The sequence below is a fragment of the Diorhabda sublineata genome, chromosome 9 (assembly GCF_026230105.1).
Source record: "Diorhabda sublineata isolate icDioSubl1.1 chromosome 9, icDioSubl1.1, whole genome shotgun sequence".
In the NCBI taxonomy this organism is placed as follows: domain Eukaryota; kingdom Metazoa; phylum Arthropoda; class Insecta; order Coleoptera; family Chrysomelidae; genus Diorhabda; species Diorhabda sublineata.
In genome coordinates this window covers 7,026,212-7,043,092 of record NC_079482.1, presented here as the reverse complement: position 1 = coordinate 7,043,092, position 16,881 = coordinate 7,026,212, and positions in this window count along the sequence as shown.

Sequence of the window (16,881 nt, the reverse complement as noted above, 5' to 3'; positions counted from 1 at the left end):
TATCTAAGAACCACTGTATTTATAGTGTATTTCCATTTTAAAATCTTTATCTTTACTGAACGCTGTTTTAAATAATGCATCTAACTCGTACTATAGAGTCCACTCCAATATTTGTAGTTCTCACGTTTTGCAGTACCTACACATTCAAGGATGTATGACTTTCGGATTCTTAGATATATATTTGTTTTGTTCATAGAAACTAATTCAGATTATTAGTTCTTTACTTTTGAAAATTACTTTAATCAATATTTGCAAATCCACGATGACGTATTTAGCGTTAATATATCTACTTTTTTATTTGACCAATAGTTTATGAAACTAAGACAGTACGAACATGTAAAAAGTAACATACCTAATATTAAACCATAAAGTAAATATTATGAATTCATAGATTTCAAGAGTTGTTTGTACTTTTTCAGTACGAGCAAATCAATCGGAAATTAATTGTGTCAGTTCTTATCGTTTATAAAGTGCAGTTTCAGTATTTTCTTGTCTTATATTACTCCAATATTATTACTGTTCCAATACTAAACTATACAATCTGTTGGACTTAATCCCTGAATTTTATATTGAAACCTTATGTAGATATCGATTAGAAGAACAAGAAGTTTTTAACTAGACAAACAAACAAGAAATAATACTTAATATATTTACTCAGATGACAGATGTATAAGAAAATCCTATACGAAGAAGAATTATATCTAGCATACATGGATCTGCAGGAGGCTTTTAACACTATGAACGGATAGGAAATACATAAATTCTTAGAAAGAATGGCAATACCAACAACTCTAACAAAAGTAATTATGAAATAGTAGGATATTTGGGAAAAACAGCAAATAAGTTTCCATTGAAAAAATGAACAAAACAAAGTTTGAACCTGTTACCATTCATTTTATGGATAAGGTAAAAAGATAAAAAAAAGGATACAGCTGAATATAGTCATAACATAAAACAATGAGAACCATTTAGATTAAGATATGCAGTTGAATTGGTATTGATGGCAAATTAAGAAAATGAGATGTGTAAATTAGTAAATATAAAGAATGCAGGTGGTGGAACTGAAATGGAAAATTATGATTATTGAATGAAAATGAAAATGGAATTAGAAAAATTATAGGAATGTATTGGTATACAAATATTTAAACACAATAATCATAAAGGACCGAGAAAATGGACGGAGAATCTCCATATAATAATATAAAAATGCCACAAGCAAATAAATAATAAGCCTTAAACAAATGAATATTCAACCACAAACAGATATATAGCCATAAACAAATAGATATTGGAACAAGAAGAGAAAACATAATAAAATAACAATCCACACATATAACAAATGAAATAGAAAGTAACGTAATAAAAAAATGTAACATATGAAGAAAACAAACAGTGAAATTGGTATTGAATGAATGAATAGAATGAGAACAAAGCCAGAAAAGTAATAAAGATAGGGAAATCGAAGGAAGAACGGAAATCATAGGTGGAGGTACACTCGGCATAAGGAATAGCTATTCGAGTTTCTTCATCTTCCCAGACCTATAGCCTTAATTTGTTTGTCAACCGATTAAGATATTGAAAGTTTCTATTGGAAATAAATTGATAGTTAAATCAAAAGACACTAATCTATGTTCCGTGAGCTCTCCTGACCTCTTTTTATATTCTTAAATGTGAGAAAATTTTCTATATACATCGATTTTCCATTAGTATATACTTTATTTATGGATAAAACTGAAAATTGATAATAAATTCCGTAAAATGACAGTAATATTCATGTGTGCACTAGAAGTGCTATTACGAGAAAAAGAACAACCATAATATAACAAATACCGTAGCTTAATCTTTATGATATCTTGAGGGATATCTTGAGGATGACAGCGGGAGGTCAGACTGGTTTTACATTTAACTGCATTAATTTAATTAAATTTTATTTCGCGTGTTTTAAATGCTTGGCAGCTGTACTATGAAAACAGAGCACTTAAGAAAGAAATATAATACAATAAAAATATGCTAATGGTTTGCCACACAAATGGAATTTTTATTACATTTTTTGGATCTTGTTAATAACCTACCTTACACTAAATATAATCGTTAACGGAATGGATAAAATAAATAACATTTATAACACAATTTGATCTGTCAGGAACATATTTATTTTGAGCAGAATTTAGCATCGTTTGACGTATTTCAACAACATTTGATTGTTCTAAAATATCTAAACTAAGAGATAAGTACCACGTAAAAATTATAATTTACGGATTTTATTGAATTAGGTACTGGGTTTCTTTCGAATTAATATAACACTTAGTGGCCTTGGAGCTCACTAGTATACGAAAATCACACAATAAAAGTAACTTCACATAACAGTGTGAACACTGGAGAACTCTATGTAATTGTACAAGCACCAATCATCGTAAGAAGAAATCAATATAAAAAGATAGCAATAAATACGGACTTTATAAGCTCCATCCACATAATTCAATAACTTTTTCCTAAATATCCTCTAGATCCCTTCATTAGTACTCAACTATACCTTATCAACCAATCCAAGAAGGGAGTAAACAATTATTTAAATCCTACCATTATCCCAAGAAACGAAAAAACCGAACCAATGTGCCAATGAAACGGCAGATTACAACGAAGCAATAATTGTAAGCTAAGTAACTATGAAGCGATAATCATTTCAAAGCAAATGGAACACTAAGTGAAACATGTTCAGCCATGGAAAAATAGTTTAAAGAGTCGTAAAGACGAAATTAAATACTCAATTGTATCACAAACTGTTAGCTGACATATCACTCATAATATATAAAAAATTAATTGAAACTTGAAATATCCCTCTGATTATATAAAAATCATCTAAATAATATTGAGAGAAGCATGCCCAGCTTCAAAAGGTAATCATGTTTACAGAGTTACCAAAGTTGATTTCAGTATATTTGAGCTGGACATGACAAAAAAATTTCTATGCGAGTTGTGATGGATATGATTGTACTTTGAGGGTACAATTCTGCTAGTGGGATTTAGTTAGTATATTAATTCAATTGATGCACCAGGAGTCGAGATATGACTGTATTAAATCAATTTCAAATTTCAAAATTCAATATGAATATAACAAATTTATCAAGAATTATGAAATGGTTAGGTTAGGTTAGGTTATTATTAAATAGTATTATTTTATTTGTTGGTTGAAGTCAATATAACGTTATTTTTTCGGGGCCTTTTTCTCACATATCTTGTAGGACAACTTTCTTCAAATTCTATGGAAACTCACCATACATACAGTAATGGCCAATTATAGTCAGGGAAGCTAAATAATACTTTTGGCAGTGTTTCGCCAATGATAGTAAATGGAATGGATATATATGATGTATATGTTACTGAGAATGTCCAATATTAGTGAATGTTGAGATGCACCAGTGTAAGGGGTAACTCGAAAACTGCTCTTAATTTATTTTTGAATCGGACATACACCGGTGAATGTAAACATATACGAAGTAGATACTGTGAACCTTTTTGAACAATTGTATGAATGTTAACAAACGCCAGTGTTTGTTCGAAAAGCGAGAACGTCATATATACTGTTCTCTCTTTAATATACGCTGCTTCACTCACTGACCACAGTCAAAAATGCGTCGCTGCGCTATTTTGTTTTAACACATGTAACGGAGAGGTTAGGTTTGTTTAACCTAACCTAACCTAACCTAATCCTAGCATAACCCTATACCTAGTATGGGAAGATTGTTTTAATGATTTCGATTAAACAACAATTTGCATTTATTTATGATTCTATAGTAACAATTTGTGACTTCATCATATACTGGTCCAGAATTTCTGTTTCCACAGATCATTATTTCTCTCTATCAATCAGTCAGGCATTCAAAGTAACATATATATGAATAAAGAGGACTAGTAATTTAGGAAACAGTAAATACATGATGTTAAAAATTAAGAAGACCTCCTATTAGTACAACTATCATACATGCTTGCAAAAAAATTGACTTGCTAATTATAAAACATCGAACAATAAATTCATGATCGAATGGAATGCTGTAAGTTCATATAGAATGTCAAATTTGTCCACTGATTAGTAATGTCTGCTATATATTTGTACAATATATTACAAATAAACAAGACATTCTATTTTGAATCCATACAATTAGTCAAGTGATTCTTTAACCTCAATAACAACCCTTTCCCTATTTGACGTATAGGCAGATAAATATACAATAACGTTCTCTCTGATGAAAATCTCTCTGTTGTTAGTGAAACTTTACGGTTAGGAAACAGGAAAAAGTCGCTAGAGAGCAATGTAGTGTATAGTAAAACAATTTCAAGAATCATTCGTGAGATTTAGCGATGAAGATCACCAAACTGTGTGATATTGCATTGTCATAGTGAAAAAGTACTTACTTTTATTTCAAATGCGGTCGTTTTGTTGCAATTTCTCTCTTTGATATATCAGTAAATTATGTGTCATACCCCCCTATTATTGTTTTGGAGAGATCAATGGTCAAAATTCCATGACTATCCAAAAAATGATGTCCATCACTTTTCTGGTTGATGAAACCGTATCTGCCTTCTTCGGAACAGGTTCGGGTGTGTAAGTTGGATCAAGATGACACCTATAGTATGAATTATTTCAAAAATCCGACACAACCGCAATAATTCCTAGGAAATGTTTACTCGAATGCGCTTTTGGTCCAAAGTGAGCAAAAGTAGCACCCAAAGAACTGATAGCTTATGCGATTCTTCAACTGGTATATGGCAAATGAGTTCTTTTGATATACCGATAGGCTAAACTATCTCTCCAATAATAATCCTAAGGTCATTCAGTATATTTGATAAACTTTTTCGATGGTATCACTTTATCGCCAAACGTCTCGACGTTTCATTGTTGCTCAAGCTGACACCACCACGTTTAAATTCAGCTGTCCAAAATTTTATGCTCGTTAATGATGATTAGAGTCTCCGTAAACTGTATTTAAATTGTACTGTCTTTCAAAAACAATGATTCAATGATAATTCTACACCCATTTTTTTTTATTTTCAAAAAAATGCAACGACATACAATTGTGAAACAGAAGCTAAACATCCATAATGGCTGAAATTTAGATGAGAAAATATATTACCGAAATTTTTATTAATAAGTACTAACATTTTGGAATCTTTTCAGACTACCCTCATAATTTATTTTGAAAATTTTTGAAACAACGAGATCGCTTGGCTTTAGAATCAACCTCTACTCATATAATAAAAATGTTTTTGTCGTACGTGTCATTAATTCATGTCAAAACGAAAGATATTGAAAAGGTCTTGACTATAAAATGAATTCCCAGGCGGGTGATCGGTGTGAGAAGTTATCACGAATCAAAAATCTTGTTAAAAACGGCTGTACCGGCATCAAGTATTACACAATAGCCTCATAATTACCATGACCAAGAAAACATTACGAACCCGATTGCGGAGATAACTCGCGTAATGTGCAACCACAAACGCGCCACGTCCTGTTTGAGCATCGGCGTTATCTGATTTCGCAGTTAATGTTGCAACGACATATGTTCTATGATGTCAATAGAAATTCGTTTACCTGACAACGATTGTCATTGTTATTTTCCCTCGACTGTTTGATTGGATCAAAACAATTAATTTTGTGTTGGATCTCTGCTAACATCATCGTGCTCGCACATAAAGTTCTTGGCATGCTGTCGGATAAAATATCAAACTATTGATGTACTGACGGTCATTTTCGACATTATAAATGAAACTATTGTATACTGAAATATTTCTGTTCCAAGCATTTGAGAGGAAATTCACATTTCTAATAGATTTTTTTAAAAATTCATTATATTTTATTTTGGACAGTTCATCTAAAAAAGAGTACATGTGATTATCTCTTAAATATGATCTACTTTGATGAATGCTTCGGTTATATCGTTAGTATTCATTTCAGTTGCCCCAAAGCAAGTATTCTTTGTGTGGCTCCACCTGACCAATTTTGATTGTCAGGATCGAGTCAGTTATGAAGAAATATTATCTTAATTTTGTCGATTGTAATCTGGAGTGCTACCAGGCAATGTACCGGATCTGCTACTGTAACTAATTAAAGTCGTATATTTACTGAAGAGCGACATGATTGCAAAAATTTACGGTACTATCCAAAATAATATCAACAAATAGTGTTTTGGCAATATATTACCTAAATATATTGATATAAAATAAGTGAAATACCTTGATGACATCTTCATAGTAGTTGAAATTAGGGTTGTGTTACAACAGATAATTATTCGGTTATAAAATAATTATTTACAAAAGTTCAATGCCATTCGAATGCTAAATAAAATGCACTAGACCTGTACTGTAAACGTATAGGTACAGAAATGTTAAGAAAAGTTGGTTACAACGGAACTATCATTTTCCATTAGTTGAGAAATTCGCCCTTGGATATAGTTCAAAGTCATTATCATCCTTGAAATCGTACAATGGATACAGTTAAACTCATCTTATCACCTGCAAATGCTAATATCCGACAGTACGATGGCTTAGCTCAGTAGTTTTGTCGCTAGACGGCGTAAATCTCAGGTTGGGCTACACTTATTTTATTTTGTGTTTTATCGTCATCTATTTCTTCTGCTTATATTATTGATCTTGTGATATTTTATTCAATAGAGTTTCAGAAAAATAATGTTTGAACAAGATTTTTTTATTGGAATTATATACCCTAAGTACAGAAAACAAAACTTAGTTTCATAGACGGATGTTACTGAGGGTATGAGTTGGAAGGATGTTACCATTTACCGCTGAAATAATCTTTGTAACGTATAAAAAATAAAGACTTAATAAACATAATACCATGAAGTGAGGGCCTTTAATTGTGTTCTATTGCCTTTCATCGCCCTGCCTCTATGTCACTTCGTTTCGTGTCGATTGTTCGATAAAGAGAATGGGATTGGATAAGTAGAGAATTAAATATTGGTAGAATTGTTTTTACTTCTTGTGAAGTGCAATAAATTGTATTGGAGATAAATAGCAGTTGATCTAAATTCAAATTAGTAATGGCGATTTATAGACAGCATTTTAGAAATACAAAAGAATCAATTTATCAATTTCTGGTATAAACGTCACTTGAATCACGTTATTTCGTAGTAGACGTAATGACAATTGATTAAATCGAGACTGTAGATAGTTCGCACTCCTGCTTCCCCACTCACCAAGACTCGTGTTAAGAGTCTCTAGGAGGCACCTAGGGAGAATCTGAATCGGGTACTAACTAAATCTTATTTTACTCTCTTCGAAATCACTGTATACGTGAAACTCCCACACATTTGAAAACTCATTTGACTCAAGACTCATATCAATGATTTAATTTACAATAAATTTCGTTTAGTAAAAGTTACCGAAAATGTAGATTAAAATGTTAAAATTCAAACAAAGAATCAAAGTGGGAAATAACAGCTTTCTAATTAAAAAAAAAATAAGATTAAGAAAACTCTGCTTTTTTCAATTCAATCATATAATCCAATGTTTCACCATCAAACGTTCACGTTAATTTTTAGTAATCAAGTTCTTCTTTCTTATATCTTCTAAGAACCATAAGCGGTCAAGTGCTACTACATAAGTTTATCCGGAGGAACGGAGGAAAGAACTTAGGTCGACAACAGCATGATTGAACGTTTAACATCGCATCTTGTGGACAGTATATTATATTAGATTAGATCAGCTAGATCGCAAACGCCTTCACCATGACCTTGACTTTTTACCAGTCAGCTAGCAGCGACTTTGCAAAGTGAGCTAACCGTCTGGAGGCTATGCGGCTCACCTCTACTGGCTTTAAAACGCTTGAAAGTAAGTCCGGTGACCTTTGTCTATGGACAGCCTAGCTTGTTCGTTGAGGAAAGGACAAGAGCTGTCGGAAGTATCTCCGATATTCTTCAGATAGTAGTTCAACATATAGTCTCCAATGAGCATGCCAATAACTCTTCTTAGCTCATATTTGCTGTTTAGAACATGACGGTAGAATAAGAAATGAGGTATTACTCCATTTTTCTGATTTCTTGTCTGTTCCCACTTTTTTATGATCATCAATTCATGGCTTATTAGGTAAAATAAAACGAGTTATAGTTCTATGAAAGTAATCCGCCTTTCTTCGTCAAGTGATCAGTTTGTTCATACCTGTGTAAGACGGTGTGGCCAGGTGCCCACATTAGAGTAACTTGTGTGTGTTGAAGAACTGCTCTGCTAACTGAGTGGATATATTTGTATTGTGTTGCGTTGAAAAGCACATGTATGAATAGCATATGCTTCTGAGTGAAAGATAGAAGGTACTGAACCCAATGGGATAGCGAACTTGGTTCCTGGACTGTATGTACTTAACTCAAAATGACAATTGTAATCGGGATATGATTCTATGAATTTTACGCTATATTCCAGTTTCATTTAGTTATCGAATTAACTCTTTCTCTCGTATAGTAGTTTCCGATTCTTAGGCGGTGTCTATAGTACAAGCCCAAAAAGGAGTATATTAGGAATATATTCAGTGTATTATCATCGGCAAATCAGCGCAAAAAATTTTATGTTCATATAATCTGTAGAAGTGGCTAAAACAATTAAGGCAGAAGACTGTATTACGTACTAATCAACTTTTTTGAATTTTTACGCATAGTCTAAAAACTAATTCTTGTTCGATATTTTATCATTATTTTATGGGTTTTTCTTGTCTATGAAAATATCCCAAATTTGGGATCGATAGCGATTATACAAGTCCTAGATTTCTGTCCTCTACTATTACCATTGGTGGTAGAACCTGGTTTTTGAAAATCGTTGTTTTTCTTTTGAACTTAATTGATTTGATTCCAAGTTTAAGAGAAAATTCCGATATAAAATGTTGTTTTGAATACTCGTTAAATTTAATTTTCCCATACTTTATTTCGCTTTCAAATATGACGTGACCCGAGAAATTATTTCTTCATTCACTAGTTCCTAGGTGATAGTTTATTCTTGAAATTTCTATATTTATTTGAAAAATCTCATTGATAAATATTAGTTAAAATATGTTATTAACTAAAAATCCGATTTCATTAGAATAGCAAATCGAATAAATATATTCCCAATGAATATGCAAACAATGTTGACATAACAATATTTCACTGTCATTTTTTGTGTTCACTCCCATCTACTAGTTGTATACGGTTTTTTTTACCAAGTGTCTTAAACTTTCTCATTTATTAATACACAAGAGTATTTTAATCTCTATTTCTTGTTACCACAGAGATTTCTCTCAAAGGATCATTATTCATAGATGGGTATATTACCTTTAACCGAAACCATTTCTTAGATGAGGTGTCAAATGAACAAATCCGAACCATAATGGATGATGCGTAGTACTTCTAGCCGATTTTGCATAAATAAAATATGTATAGTTTCTGCTATATTATAAAAGGAATGTGATGTTTTTAGGTCTTTTTTTGTGAAAGTTTGTTGATTTATCTACATTTATTCAAACGAGTACTAAAAATTTATGACTTTATTGATGAATATACATAAAATAAAGGACAAAGGTTAACAGCAAATGAATAATTATATCTATTACAATATATATTTACAATTTTATCTATAGATGCTACCCAAGACGTATTGGAATCAGTTGAATTGTGAAACACTGAAAGCGTCCCTTAAAAAATTTTATCAACACTGGCCTACAATATTTCTCTAACACAGTTCAAACAATTAATTTTTTGATTTTAATAAAGTTTTCCTAGGTTCATTCCACTAGTGAAATAAATATTTATTGCACTCATCTGTCATTATATTAGAGGTTTGTGATCAAGACAAACATAAACCTTCAACTGAGCGAAATATTAAGTCCTTTTTCTGTGAGATTGCAATACGTTTCAAAGAATTACGAATTTTATCTTTTTATCAAACATATTTATCATGTACTGATTAGGAAATTACTAGAAAATGCATTTTTCTACGTCCGTTATAATATTCACGTTTTTTTTTTCATACATTTGCTTCCATAAAGAATGTAATTCCGGAATTCTTTATTTCTCATGTCAATTCGTTTCTCGGATAAACTATAACAATGTAAAATTAGAGTGTTTTATTATTATTAGTGATGGAGAGTAATAATGAAGAAAGCTTAAACTGCACACCACAAGAAGTTGTTGAATCGGCAACTGTAGCGACAAGGAATCTTTTCCCTGAGAAATCCATGCAACAGTATTTGAAGGAATATAATTCTTTTATGGAGTGGCTTACTAAAACAGGCATAAACAGCTTCACAGAAAGAGTGTTACTAGCTTACTTTGAAACTAAATCCAAAATGTGGAAGTCTTCAACACTTTGGTCGACTTATTCAAAACTGACTAAGTCGACTTCAGTAAATACTAGAAACTTATTGCATATTTGAAAAATAAATCAATTGGCTATGTCAAAAATTAATTTTGACAATTGAAGAAACTTTAAAAATAATTAATATCATTGGAAAAATAGATGATAGTGACGAAGAAGAATTTGTTGGGACCCCACCAGAAGTCAGTGAAATAGCAAATACAGCGTAATGAAACTTATTACCCAGTTAATCAAAAAAAAACTATATGAAAATCGTTATAATCATTTTAAAGAGTGGTGCCTCAATAAAGAAGTTGTAAATCTTATAGAAAATGTGCTTCTGGCAAATTTTTCAAATCGAAAGGTATTAAATCCTCATCTCTTTGGTCTGAGGACTCAATGTTGACAGCTTGCCTTTCTACAAAAGAAGATATTTATAATAAAAATTTCAATAAATTAGTACCATTTATGAAGCAGGATTTCGGTAAAAATAAGCAAAAGTCTTTAATAGGGGATAAATTTGTTAATTTCTGAAAGAAGCTCCAAATTTCCAGTATTTGATAAAAAAGTAATTATTGTTTAGCTTTTCTAACACATTTTGAAATAAATTGTTGTAGGTCGCTACAATATTTGGCATCGCAGGGGCATATCGTAGAGATGAGCTCCAAAAATTGAGTATTGAAGACATAGAAGAAGTAGGTTCAATATTAATTGTAAAAGTGCCACATCCAAAAACTTTGTCATTAGAGATAAAATTGAAGAAGGATTAACTTTGATCGATATATACCGTAAATTACGTTCCAGTCATATTCTACATAAACGTTTTTTATCTATGACGGTAATGAAGAATGCATCTTCCATGCTATTGTTGTGAACACATTTGCTAGAATCCCGTACGAAATTGCAAAATTTCCTGAACTATACAGTTACTAAAGCAGATATACTAGAGCTTAAACGACACGGCGGCGGATGGAAATCGTCGCCAGTAACGGAAGGATACGTAGAGCAATCACTGGCAAGCAGATTCAATGCTGCAAAACAAATATTTCAAGCTGAAGAAAATGACAATATACCAAGTACCAGTACATTTAGAGAAGTCACAAATCAAGAAGAAGAATTAAAAAATAATTCACTAAGAAATAGTAATAGTGAAAATTGCAAAAGTTGTACATTTAATTCTAATATTAATGGTACAAATAATGTTTAAGTTAAATTATTCCTTATAACTAGTTCCTAACTTTCTCGATGTTAACCGATAGTGTTAATTAATTATTAAATATTTTGCTCTAAAATTATGGTTCTTATTCTTCTACATCTAAATAAAACATGTTTTTTTATAAACGTAGAAAAAATATTGTATATAACTTGTGCAAAAAGTGTTTATTTCACTCAACCTGTTGCCAAACTCGGCCTTACGGCCTCGTTATACGAATTCACGTCGATTTCAATAAACACTTACTTTTTATATTTGTTGCATAAATAACTATTATAGTCTATCTTTATGCATGAAAGGGTAATAGAATGATGAAGCATTCGTAATCCATAGGCTCATCACTTCTATTAGTAGACAGTTAAAATATTTTTCTAAAGTTGTACCATGAGTATTTTCTTATAACATTTTTATAAATATAATGAATATATTGGGGGCACACTCATATTTTCATCTAATAAACGTAAGAAAGTGCAATTTTTCCTAAATTATTTCATTTTGTCACAATGGGTGAAGAACATTGTATCATTCTGGTTATATAAGGGCTCGAACTTTGATTTTTAGAAAACCTCACCAGTAAGTAGTAGAGTTACTTCTACAAATCATAAGTTGAACTGTTGCAATCAATATTCATAATGAGTGGTTCGAGCAGCAAGATTGTCTATGGCTTTTTTCCATTTTTCAGGTGGAGATCTAACCACCGTCATTCAATGATTTTATGCAATTTCCACAATTTAATATCTTTTCAATTACCTCTCTAACATAAACGGGCTGAAACTTAACATCCTTTAAATTTGAATAAAAACATCAGCATACATGTCTCCTAAACAAAACAGTTTGAACTACCGAGGTGTATTTTTATTAGATAGTGGAGAGATTCTTGTAACCATTTGGTTCAGTATATTAGTTAGTTTATATTTAAAGCAGCTTCTCAGTTTATGCTACTCTTTCGACAAGCATATCCTCCTCTTCTCTTTTGTCTTGGCTTTTTTGCCGTATACCGCCAAATTTAATGAAATCATATCATTCACGAACAATATAAGACTGTTAATTTGATTGTCAATATAATTGATTGTATGGAGGGCACTTTACACATTCCCACCAAACTATGGCATGGAATAGAGAACTGCTGAAGCAGAAGTTTACATATTATATTTTATCTTGATGACATATAGAAATTTACACAAATTTACTTGTACTCGATTCGTTTTCGAGATATCGATACTTGAAGTTGAAAAAACTTATTTTTATTCAATTTTTGTATATGTTACACACTAGAACGTTTATGAAAAATAGACCATATATAAAAGGACTAGTCCGTATAGAAAAAGTCTGAGGATATTAATCTATATGTGTAAAGAGCTTGTCTTTTATGAACTGTCTAGTCCGTTTGTAAAGGGTCTAGTCTATTTATATACGGCCCAGCTGCACCTACGCCATATGTATATTTTTAAGATATTTAAACACAATTTTTTTTATTTATTTATTATAGAAATGAGTTATATATAAAAATACTACCTAACCTAACCTAAATAAATAACTATTGAAAGCATTCACGTAACGTAGTTTTTGCTGGATACATGTAATTTTTACATTAAATTCCTAATTAAATCTTCAAACTATCATTAAATATTTTTTTTATTTTATAAATAATGAAAAACAACCGACAATTCTTCATGAAAAACATCAAATTATTTATATACTTATCTTATGTTAAGTTATATTCATCACAGAGTGATGGAAGTTATCAAAAAGCTCATTTTGCTATAAACCGTTTTTTTTTCAATATAATTTTGGAGTATCAGGGTAAATAATATAACAATTAAAAAAAAATATTTTTTTTATTGAATTACAAGATTCATATTGAATTTGAAGTGATAAAATATTCATTTGAAACGAAGTATTGAACGCCATCTGTTCAATAAAGCGAATTTTGAAATATCGTTTGATTTGAACGCATCAATCGCTTCATCGGGTGTAAAACATTGACCTCGCAATTTATTTTTGATCCGTGCGAATAATTCATCAATCATTGTGTGCCAAACAAGGACTATACGGTGGATGACATATCAAGTCGATGTTTTGATTTTTCGTTTGGACTGATGTGTGAGAGCTCGCATTGTCGTGGTGAACAATATTCATTCAACTTCTGCGACTTTTTCAAGCAAATCTGGTGAACGGTGATGACATGTCCAGTTATTCCAAAGAAACAGGCAACAACTCGCTTCGAGGTGCCTTATGCGCAAACAATTTTTATTGGATTTGGTTCGTTTTGCAAGACTCATACAGTCGATTGGTGTTTGGCTTTAGATTCATATGCATAGATTCATAATTTGTCGCCTGTCACGATGTTTTTTGAAATAAAGCATTTCTTGGACACGAGCTTTTTTTGAGCGTTTATCAAATTATGCGGTATCCAAAGTGAACAAATCGTTTTGACAGTCAAATTACGGCGTGTGGAACTAATACCCAATATGTCTCAATTTCACGATCTTGTAAAAGCACCATCGATGTTTTCTAGCACAATAGCCGATTTTGGACGACCTCAACGAAATTCATCCTATAGCGATGTACAACCACGATTGAATTGAATCATGACACGAGAATTTTCGCGATTTAATTCTATTTTTCTAGTACGTTCACAATTAAAAATGTCAAATTTTATGATAGTAATGTCAGATTTGACATATTCAGATCAGTGTCGTCATATCTCAAAACTTAAGCAGCAGTCCATGTAGTAATACTAAACCACATATCTTTAACTGAGCAGGATTTTGCAAAAACGTTGACAATGATACGATCTAACAAACATCTTTACTTACGTTATTGTTTACCGTTTTTATTTCATATTACATTAGGATTTATAGTAGTTGTTATTACGATTGCGAAAAACAATTTATTCTATTGAATATACTAAAATTTTTATTATTTTCAGGTATCTAATTTACTGCACATTTAATTGAAATTGCATAGTATCATGAATCTGAAATGTCACAAAAATTGCAAATATACCTGCTTATGTGCAACTGAATTGATGTCTATTGTATACAGTATATTATCTGAAATTGCATCTGCTATTGCAAAATTGATGAAAGAAAATTATGGTAGTGATATCTATTGTACTTGAAGGTGTTCAATTAAAATACTCGAAGCAATTCGAGAACTCTAATTTAATAACTGACTTACATAACATTGTTATCTTTAATATGAGATTTCAAGAATACAAATAAGACTGTTGAATAAAGAATGGACCGGGGAACATAAAAAGTCAGTATTTATATTGAATTATTTGAATAAGTATGGAAATAAGAAAAGTTCTGCGATCAACATTCAGCTTATTTGAATTAAGTAGCGTGATTGATGACCGTAGAATGCTAAAACTATTGTTAATACATATTAACAACAGCAGAATATTGTTTACTCTTATGTAAAAATTTAGCCCATTGATAATACTAATTATTAAATAATAAACAGAATATTATTGAAATAGCTATTACACTTGATTAGAATACTATACTTTGCTAGAATGCTAGATAGATTATTCTCTTATTTTTCCTATCTCCAAATGTTTTTGGATAGTCGACCTTGCCCAAATATGTTCTTTTGACCTTTGACTAGTTATTTCACCCAAAACTGTGAAAATATTTTAATATTTAATTACATGGTACGGCAGTAAATCCTCCATTTTTGAAATAGCCGTGGATACGTAGAAAGTCGGTGGGGCGAGTTTGTTAAAGTTACCGTTATGCTCTACACTTCAAAGCATTTCAAGCACCATGGAACTGGGATCAAAACAACAACGAGCATTTGCCATTGAAAATTGAATAAAGTTTTTAGTGAAAAATTTCGACAATATCAAAGGTCTAACAAGCATTACGAGATCCCTTCGAGCTCTGAGAATATTTGAATGCTTAAGGGTTGCTGTAGGTTGAAGCCCTCGAAGCTCAGTGCAACGTGAGTGCCTCTCTTGGAATTTGCGACAGTTTTATCCGAAGGATCTTGACGTCATATTTCCACCGTCAACATCTTGAAATTTGGATAAAAGTGGTTCAGGTATTGAACGATTTTGCTGCCGATGGCAATTCTGTGAAACGTTTTTGGGTATAGTTAAAGAAAATGACAAGAATGTTCACAATCTCTGGATGAGAGCCGAGGCAAAATTTTATCTATCGGGGCTTATTAACAAACAAACTTTCAGGTACTGGAGTGATCATAACACTCATCTACTTCATCAACAACCTCTCCACTCAACCAAGGTAAGACTTCGGTGTGCCATGTCCTTATAGGGAATCCGGGGCTCATTTTCTTTGAAAATGAAAGAAGGCAGTCTATTATCGTGAACACAAAGCGGTATTCGGAAATGCTAAGGTCATTATTCTTCATTTCTCAGCTTGGTCAACATGCAGTGAATGACCAAACCTTATTCCAACTTGACCTCCGCGTTAACACGAACTCACATGATTATTTGTTGTGGGGATTCCTGAAAAGTAAAGTGTACAGGTGAAGAAGAAAGAGTCCGTTTAGAAATCCTGGGAATTCCTTAGCGCATGTTTATGGCGTGATGGACAAGTTCAGAAATCGCATGCAAGGATGCATTAATCGGAAAGGAGTCACACACCGGAAGGTACGGTGTTAGTTTTAAATCGACTCGAATAAAATAAATTTGGAGAGCACTTCTCTAACGAATTCAAGATAGGAAAGGAGAGCCATTACCTCAAACCTCGACAATTTAGCTCATGAAATCATTGTAAGAGAAAGTTGTATAAAGACTTGAAATTTGTATTATGTAAATAAACATCAATGTATAGCATATGCGGATGACATAATACCCATGGCAAAATCCTGGTAATAACATTAAAACGTATTTAAGCGACTGGAAAAGAAAGCAAAAGAATATGACCTAGCAAAAAACGAGCAATAAACGAAATACTTATAAAATGTAACGGAAAAGCTACATAAAAGAAAAGGCGAAATAAAGCGAATATTTAGGAGGAACTATGTCAAATTAAGGAGGCGAAAAAAATAGCAGAACACAATAAAACAGCAAGAATGGTATCAAAAATGATAAATTCAAAGCATATGTTATCAATAACAGCTGAACTAAGAATAAACAAACGTCACTTACGTATTCGGGTGAAACTTGGACATTGAACAAACCTTTCAATAAACTGGAAATATGAGTACGAGAAGTGTTCAAAAAAATTTATAACGGAAAAAAAGAGTTCTAAAAACTATCAGAATTCTATAAGCAGCCATGTTTTATGTATGGAACGCCTCAATTATCACGAAAATGGCTTGTATGATTTTTATAAATTTTTGTGGTCAAGGTTCTTGTGATA